A 9,490-nucleotide genomic window follows, 5' to 3' on the forward strand; every position below is an offset into this window, starting at 1 on the left:
CTGGGGCTTGATTTGGAGCTTGTCTTGGTGCGTATAAAGCATTATTACTCTTATATGAAAAATTAGGATGGTTCTTCCAGTTAGAGTTATAGGTGTGCGAGTAGGGATTTCCTTGAGCATAATTCACTTGCTCTGCTTGGATTCCTGTTAGGAGTTGATAATCTGCAGGAGTGTGGCCTTGGATTCCACAGACTTCGCAATTCTGAGTTGCGGCAACCACGGTGGTTGGAGGTGATACATTTAAACTTTCAATTTTTTGGGCCAGAGCATCCACTTTTGCATTAACATGATCAAGGCTACTTATCTCGTACATGCCACTTTTCGTTTGAGGTTTCTCTACCATTGCTCGGTCGCTTCCCCACTGATAATGGTTTTGGGTCATGTTTTCGATAAGTTGATAAGCATCGGCATAAGGTTTATCCATAAGCGCACCACCTGCGGCGGCGTCTATTGTTAATCTTGTGTTGTACAAGAGACCATTGTAGAAGGTATGAATTACTAACCAGTCCTCTAAACCATGGTGTGGACAAAGTCTCATCATGTCTTTGTATCTTTCCCATGCTTCGAAAAGATACTCGTTATCTTTCTGTTTAAATCCATTTATCTGGGCTCTCAACATAGCTGTTTTGCTCGGAGGAAAATATCGGGCAAGGAAGACTTTCTTCAACTCGTTCCATGTGGTAACTGAGTTGGAAGGGAGAGACTGAAGCCATCTTCTAGCTTTATCTCTTAACGAGAAAGGAAACAGACGAAGTCGAATTGCCTCTGTAGTGACACCATTAGCTTTAATAGTATCAGCGTATTGGACAAATACGGATAAATGAAGGTTTGGATCCTCGGTAGGATTTCCAGAGAATTGATTCTGTTGCACTGCCTGTAGCAGTGAAGGTTTAAGTTCGAAGTTGTTTGCTTCGATTGCGGGTGGAGCAATACTCGAATGCGGCTCATCTTGTGATGGAGCGGCGTAATCTCGAAGAGCACGAGCTGGTTCTGCCATCTCGGGTATCGGTGAAGGAAGAAGATTTTTGAGATCGGGCACTTCGATAGGAGGGAGATTGTTTGCAGCACGATATTCCCGAATTCGTCGTAAGACTCGGAGATATAGTTCGATGTCGTTGATTCGTAAGTAAAACGGCTCGCCTTGTGAGCGAGTGTGTGGCATACAAATCAACGAAAGAAAGAAATAATAAAAATTGCCTTAGTCTCTACAGCGTAGCAAAAGAGTTACGATATCGACTAAATAAAAGTCCCCGGCAACGGCGCCAAAAACTTGATCGCGACTTTATGAGTCGATTAGGGTACTAACTGCAAGTGCACAGTTCTATCGCGTAGTTTTAAAAATATCGATCCCACATGGACTTATGAATCGATATACCGTTTTCTAAGGTTACTTCGTAAAGCTAAGGCGGATGATACTTTGATTGTTTGGGGGAAAAGTTAAAACTAAAATAAGATATAGGTTAAATATCAATTAAGCGGATATCGGTATGTAGTTCGTCGTAATTAGGGAATCAAATCTTCGTTGGTTTCTTGGCTTTAAAATAAATCTTTTCAGTAGACACTATTGATTAAAAGCCTTTTCTCAAACTCTCACTCTGTTGAATAGACCATGACTTTAAATTAACGTAGCTGTCACTTATTAGTTAAGTCCAAAATCACTTTTTGAAAATAATAGAATCTATAGAAACTCTTTTTATAAAAATAATAACCGTTTAAACACCCTCGTCACAAACTCTCGCTCTGTTGACTTAGATTATATAATTAAATTCAAATGCTTAACTCTCGTCCTCACATTTAACTTTTAAAAATACTTTTTGAAAAAGATTAGAATTTAATTAACTCTAAAAATTGCTTTCGCCCTGATCTAGAATTAATGTCCAATTTACACTGTCCAGTTAAAAACTCAAACTTTCGTTCTATTGATTTTAACTTCTTTAGTCTTTTACTCTCGTACAAAAACCTTGGTATTAAACCTGTAAATTGAGACCATAAAAAGAGTGATTTTATTTTTAAACGTAATTAAACCAACTTAGTTTTGATTCCTTCATTCCGCTTACTTTACATACCGATACCTAAATAAATTAGCCGGACATGCTAAACAGATCTAAACAATCATCATGTTTAAATAAATTCATCTCAGGCAAACAATATAAATAAACAACAATGCAGGGCATATATAAATTCAAACAATAATTAAAGAACCTGAATAATTAATAGCAATCTTGAACACTCCCACCACAGACCGGTCGGATTTGTTCTTGAATTCTTCAATCGGACAGGAAAATAAAAGCGAAGGAATAAAAATCTAGGATCTAACGTAAGGTTAGATCCAGTAAAAGATACACAATAGTTTCCGGTGTAGAAACTATTGTGTGAAAAATTAATTAAGTGCTGAAAGATTGACTGGAAAAGAAAATAAAAATTGCAAATAAAATTAAAAACTGTAAAAAGGTAATGCTGTAAAGTATGCTTGCACGGCCGGAAGAGAAAAAAGAACGAAGAAGAGCCCTTTTTAGGGTTGGAAGGAAATGACTATTTATACTAGTCTACTTTGTAACGGTTTCCAAAGCTTTCCGTGTAAAATCCTCACGTTCCAAGAGTCAAGCGAAATAATAGGCTTCAACGTGCCTCTGTTGCGTTTCTGAAGCCAAAAATATAGGAGAATGGTGTGACGTCCGTCACACCATTTGTTACGCTCGTAACACAAGGTAGCAGGGCGTGACGCTCGTCACACCTTGTGTGGCGCTCGTCACAGGCTCAGCGCTCATGGCTTGTATTTTTCGGCTGGGCTTTGGTGAAATTGCTTCTCTTCATTTCTTTTTGCACCTCCTTTTCTTCCTTTTTCACTTATGCTTCAAATAAGTTACCTGAGACAAATAAAAGGAAAAATACCAAGTAATATCGAATAAAATGAAATAAATCGAAACAAATAATAATATAATTTAATTAAATCGAGTCCAAAAATGTGATATTATTTCATGTTATCATATTCCAACTTGTAATATAATTTGGCTCAAGATAATATAACAAATCTTTTGCAGCACCTTGTAGTGAGAATGGAAATGCTCTAAGATTAACATGATCTTTAGTAATTCCTTGAGGCCTCAATGATGTAGAACACATAATCTGAAATTCTTTTAGATGCTTATGCGGATCCTCACCTTCAAAACCATTAAACCTTGGCAAAAGTGTATTAAACCATATTTCAATTCGAAAGGTACAACAGCAACAGGAAATTCAATACATAAAGCATTATAATTAACATCAGGGGCAACAAGTTCTCTGAGGGTTCTTTGGTCAGCCATGTTAAACTTAATAGAAAAGAAAATAAATCAACAAACAATGAAAAAACACAACTAATTCAGCAATGCAGCAACAAATAGAAAAATACCGACAATGTCCCTATTAAGTAAAAACAATTGAAATACGAAAAAAAATGATTAAAATAAAATATAAAAAATACAAAAACACGAAAACTAATCTAATAACGTCAATTAAGAATTTTGAGAATTTTTGCGGAATTTTCGGAAACTAACAAAACAGAAAATAAATCATAAAAAATAGAAAAATAGGGAATTTCAATTTTTTAGGGTGGCGTCCACTATTTAATCTCTAAATAGAGGCTTTCGATCCTTGATTTTTTCCTAATATATCGACAAATAATCGGAATAATCTGAGACGATTTTCTTAAAAACAGAAGAAAAAAAAATCTCAATCGCAAAAAGACTTGTACGCAAAAAGTTAGGGCAAAAAAATGCTAAATATAACACCTAAACCTATAAAAATGATTAGACTATAATAATGGTTAAGATCTACAAGAGTCCCCGGCAACGGTGCCAATTTAATCCGATGTCGCGCACGGGTCAAAATCAAGTTTAAAAGTGTAGTAAAACGGAAGCGACACTCGAATATAGTATCACAAGGACTCTTGAATGTTATAACCAAACAAATGAAAATAAGGGGGTTTTAAGGTCCAAAACTTAAATCAATGATTATTAAAGGTAAAATCAAAATTGATAAATAAATTAATCTATTGTATCGATTTCCGACTTATCATCGACTCTTATAATTTCAATTTCCTAGCGGATTCAATCTCATTCTATTATAATACCCACTGACGAACGCAAATTGGTATTATATGATGTATGTTCCTAATTTCCGAATTAAGCAAACGGATTTAAGCAGACGCAAATTAAACAAACGCGACCTAATCAAACACGATAATGAAAAAGCTACGCTAACGTGATTATAGTTAAGGGTCATACAAACAATCAAATTTAATCAACTCTATCCTATAAGAAACAATCGAATTAAGAAAACGAAAGTAATCGAATTAAGCAAACGAGTTTATAGGAAGAATTGAAAAGAAATCGAAATTAAACTGAAATTATTAAAAAACCTCAAAGTGGAATTCGAATACAACAAATAAGCTCTTTGGGAATTAGCTCTCCATGAAATCTTCTAAGCAATATTGTATCATCAAAATTCATAATTCCATTCATGTAGCAGTGGAAGACCTAATATAATAAAAGGTAAATTCGGGCCCTTATGGGATCCGACCCGAAAATTACAAAAACCGGCAAAAATTAACTATTTTAATTAAGTCTGGGACTTTAATGAATTATTCGACCATTCTTCATTCCGAATATGCTTTTGACTTCAACATGAAACTTGTAGTTCTTTCTCTTAGCTTTCCAACATATATTAGAATGCGTCAATCCGAGTCCTATAGCCCCAGTTATGATCTGAATAGTGACAAGGTATCAAATAACTATTTATGCTGAAAATAAAGTACGAAAATAAAATAAAGCCAAAAATTAAATTAAATATAAAAACACACTAAAATAGTAAAAATAATAGAATAAATTATAGAAATGCCTAAGTATAATTATAAAAGAATATGCATCAAAATGCATTGATCAAATTCCCCCACACTTGAACTTTTGCACTCCAAGCAAAGTTACAATTTCAAAACAAAAAGAAAGAAAACAGAGCATGCACTTCCAAAAGTTTTCAAGATACAACGTATAAGCATAATTCTAAGTCTAAGCTTCAAGAATATGGTATTAGTAAGCAACTTTTTGTGACATTCAAAACAAATAAAAAAACAGATTACCAAAAAGTACATCAACAGCAGTAAGATCCTCACAGGATATTATTCACTCAACTCTCAAGTGTTTAAATTAACTGTTTACACTCAAAGCACAACATGAAAATTAGTACTACCATAAGCTTGAAAGGACTCTAACATCCACAGTTGAAATACATGCACACAAAGATCAAGAGGACTTTTATTTGATTGTAACGTGGCCAATGTAAGGGTGAGATAAATCCTAAGGGATACTAGGCTAAAATTCAAAGAGATAAAAGAGACTTGAAAGAAACTGCGGGAGTTGAATTTACAAAATATTGTATTCACTTGAACAACTCTATAGCAATTTTTTTCTCTTCTCCTTCCTCTTTTTATTCATTTTTTAAAGGTATGTATTGACATGTATTAAAATATTACAAACATAATTCCTTTTTTTTCTTCCTCTTAGCCTTCTATTTTGTTCTTCCTCTTATCCTTCTATTTTTCCATTCCTTTTTTTTCTTTTTTCTTTTTTTTTTCTTTTTCAGCCAACTTCTAAAATATTACAAACATAATTATTCAACCACATACAACTCCAAACAAGACTCTTTCAACCATTTGAATAGGGTGATAACATTGTTTTTCACTTCTCGTCTTGTAATGAGTTTTAAACAAAAAAGGGAAAATAGACTCAAGGGGCTTTCAAACAAGGGATGAAATTATTTCAGGGTTGGGTTTTTGGCTAATTGGCTAAAAAAACAAAAAAAAAAACAAAAACAAAATTGCCTTTATCATATCAGTGTGCACAAGTAAACAACAACATCAACAAGAGTCAATTCAAGTTCTAGAGACTAACAGACATGAGTGAATCACACAAGAAAGAAAGAGATGGATTTTTGTATGTTATCCATATAAGGCTCAAAGCTCACCAGGGTTAATGATCTACTGCTAAAGATATACAATTTAGAGTTTAGTCATACATATCATACTAAAAATGCACAACAATTTTTCACATCACACCACAAGACTTTAGTCAAGATAACTAAGAAAAATACTCATAATTGTAACTCAAAAACCAAAGAAAAAAAACATGCATTTTTTTTTAAGAAAGCAAACCAAAACCAAAACAGAGAAAAAACAAAGAAAACAAAACAAATAAATGGTTCCCTCCCCCACACTTAAAACATACATTGTCCTTAATGAAAGAGCATAAATATAAAATAAGAGTGAGAGAAAGGAAAGAACACACCCAAGGAGTCAAGGCGGATAAGTGATTGCATAAGCAGCCTTTCCCAAAGAGAGTTCTTCAACAATCTCTTCTTCCAAAGTCGGGTTCTCATGTAGTACGTTTGGGTAGTGTCCATTAAACTTGAAATTTTGATTAGTGCATTCGCCTTGTATTCCAGGATCAAAGAAGAATCTTTGATAAGTAAAAGTGTTGAATGGGCGCGTGATAGTGATCTCCTTTTTCACAATATCAAGAATCAAAGGATTACGGGGCTGCCTCACTACTTTTATTTCATCTTTAAGTGAGATCCTATGCATACATATGGAATGCCTAATATCACAAGTGTCAGACAAGGTCCATCCAATTCCCTTCTTATGTTTCTGCTTAAGTTGAAGCTTTGATGAATAATATGAATTCTTGGGAAGTGGTTTAGGCTCTATAGAATATGGTTGTTCAATGGATGGTATGTTTGGGGCAGCCGGAATGTCAAGAGCTTCAGCTACATAAATAACTTCATTTACACTGTCACTCTGCAAGGCAGCATCAATCTCAGCACAAACAACACAAAAGTTAGTGTTAGTATAATCGTCACATGAGTAAATATCATTAAAACCAAATAAAGTTGGAAAATCACCAGAAAACAAATCAGAATAAGTTTCATCAACAACTTCAGAAACCAATTCTATTTGAAAAACAGAATGTTTTTCCTCGTCAATCTTCTTATTTTTCAGTACTCCTTGTGGGAAAGGGATTGGTGATACATACTTTTTTTCAACCTCAACATCAATAGAAGGTTCTGGTTTATTTTTAGGTGTTACACTAACAATGTTTTTTTTTTTTGGGTTGGTTCTGTAACTTTTTCGGATCTCAAGGAAATTGCACTCATATTAGAGCCTTTTGGATTAACTACTGTTTAGGCATGTAGTTGGTTTTATCCTTGAGCTTGTTGCATGGCACTCATTGAAGTGGCAAGTTGTCCAATTTGTGTTTGCAAAGTCTGAATATTATAATCTGTTTGCTGCTGAAATTGGAGACTGTTTATAACCATTTGCTTGACAAGTTCCTCTAGTGAAGGTTCAAAAGGTGAAAAGGTGGTTACTTGTGGAGGGTTATATGGTGGTGGTGGTGGAAGGGGTAACATCAATTGTTTCACTAAAGAAGTAAGTTCATCAATTCTGGTTTCTAGAGCTTTGTTAGAAGAAGAAACCTGAATCTCATTCACACCTTTTGCTTGGACCACAAAATTATCCCTTGTTGTGAACTGTTGGGAGTTAAGTGACATCTTCTCAATCAAGGATTTGGCAGCAGCTGGAGTCTTATCAACAAGTGCTCCACCACTAGCAGCATCTAAAATGTTTCTTTCCATTGGTAGCATTCCCTCATAAAAGTATTGTATTAGTAATTATTCAGAAATCTGGTGGTGAGGACAACTCGACACTAACTGCTTGAATCTCTCCCAATATCCAGCCAATGATTCCATGTCAACCTATCTAATACCATATATTTCTTTTCTGATTGAAGAAACTCTTGAAGTAGGGAAAAATCTTTCTAAGAAGATTTTCTTCATATTATTCCAACTTGTAATAGAATTTGGCTCAAGATAATATAACCAATCTTTTGCAGCACCTTGTAGTGAGAATGGAAATGCTCTAAGATTAACATGATCTTTAGTAATTCCTTGAGGCCTCAATGATGTAGAACACACAATCTGAAATTCTTTTAGATGCCTATGCGGATCCTCACCTTCAAAACCATTAAACCTTGGCAAAAGTGTATTAAACCATATTTCAATTCGAAAGGTACAACAACAACAGGAAATTCAATACATAAAGCATTATAATTAACATCAGGGGCAACAAGTTCTCTGAGGGTTCTTTGGTCAGCCATGTTAAACTCAATAGAAAATAAAAAAATCAACAAACAATGAGAAAACACAACTAATTCAGCAATGCAGCAACAAATAGAAAAATACCGGCAATGTCCCTATTAAGTAAAAACAATTGAAATACGAAAAAAACGACTAAAATAAAATATAAAAAATACAAAAACACGAAAATTAATCTAATAACGTCAATTAAGAATTTTGAGAATTTTTGCGGAATTTTCGGAAACTAACGAAACAGAAAATAAATCATAAAAAATAGAAAAATAGGGAATTTCGATTTTTTAGGGTGGCCTCCACTATTTAGTCTCTAAATAGAGGCTTTCGATCCTTGATTTTTTTCCTAATATATCGACAAATAATCGGAATAATCTGAGACGATTTTCTTAAAAACAGAATTTTTTTTTCTAAATCGCAAAAAGACCCATACCCATAAAAGTTAGGGCAAAAAAATGTTAAATATAACACCTAAACCTATAATAATGATTAGACTATAATAATGGTTAAGATCTACAAGAGTCCCCGGCAACGGCGCCAATTTAATCCGTTGTCGCACACGGGTCAAAATCAAGTTTAAAAGTGTAGTAAAACGGAAGCGGCACTCGAATATCGTATCACAAGGACTCTTGAATGTTATAACCAAACAAATGAAAATAAGGGGGTTTTAAGGTCCAAAACTTAAATCAATGATTATTAAAGGTAAAATCAAAATTGATAAATAAACTAATCTATTGTATCGATTTCCGACTTATCATCGATTCTTATAATTTTAATTTCCTAGCGGATTCAATCCCATTCGATTACAATACCCATTGACAAACACAAATTGGTATTATATGATATATGTTCCTAATTTCTGAATTAAGCAAACGGATTTAAGCAAACGTGAATTAAGCAAACGCGACTTAATCAAACACGATAACAAAAAAGCTACGCTAACGTGATTATAGTTAAGGGTCATACAAACAATCAAATTTAATCAACTCTATCCTATAAGAAACAATCGAATTAAGCAAACGAAAGTAATCGAATTAAGCAAACGAGTTTATAGGAAGAATTTAAAAGAAGTCGAAATTAAACTGAAATTATTAAAAACCTCAAAGTGGAATTCGGATACAACAGATCAACTCTTTGGGAATTAGCTCTCCATGAAATCTTCTAAGCAATATTTTTCTCATCAAAATTCATAATTCCATTCATGTAGCAGTGGAAGACCTAATATAATAAAAGGGAAATTCGGGCCCTTATGGGATCCGACCCGAAAATTACAAAAACCGGCCAAAACTAACTATTTTAATTAAGTCTGGGA

The 9,490-nt window shown here is 33.9% G+C and overlaps 1 non-coding gene across 1 annotated transcript; it reads left to right on the plus strand.

Annotated features, from left to right (window-relative positions):
• The first annotated feature begins 512 nt into the window (after nucleotides 1–512).
• On the plus strand, nucleotides 513–619 carry LOC127109990 (small nucleolar RNA R71). Its single transcript, XR_007797230.1, has one exon. It is a non-coding gene; the product is annotated as a small nucleolar RNA R71 (small nucleolar RNA).
• The last annotated feature ends 8,871 nt before the right edge of the window (nucleotides 620–9,490 follow it).

This window comes from Lathyrus oleraceus, chromosome 7 (genome assembly GCF_024323335.1).
Source record: "Lathyrus oleraceus cultivar Zhongwan6 chromosome 7, CAAS_Psat_ZW6_1.0, whole genome shotgun sequence".
NCBI classification, from domain to species: Eukaryota; Viridiplantae; Streptophyta; class Magnoliopsida; order Fabales; family Fabaceae; genus Lathyrus; species Lathyrus oleraceus.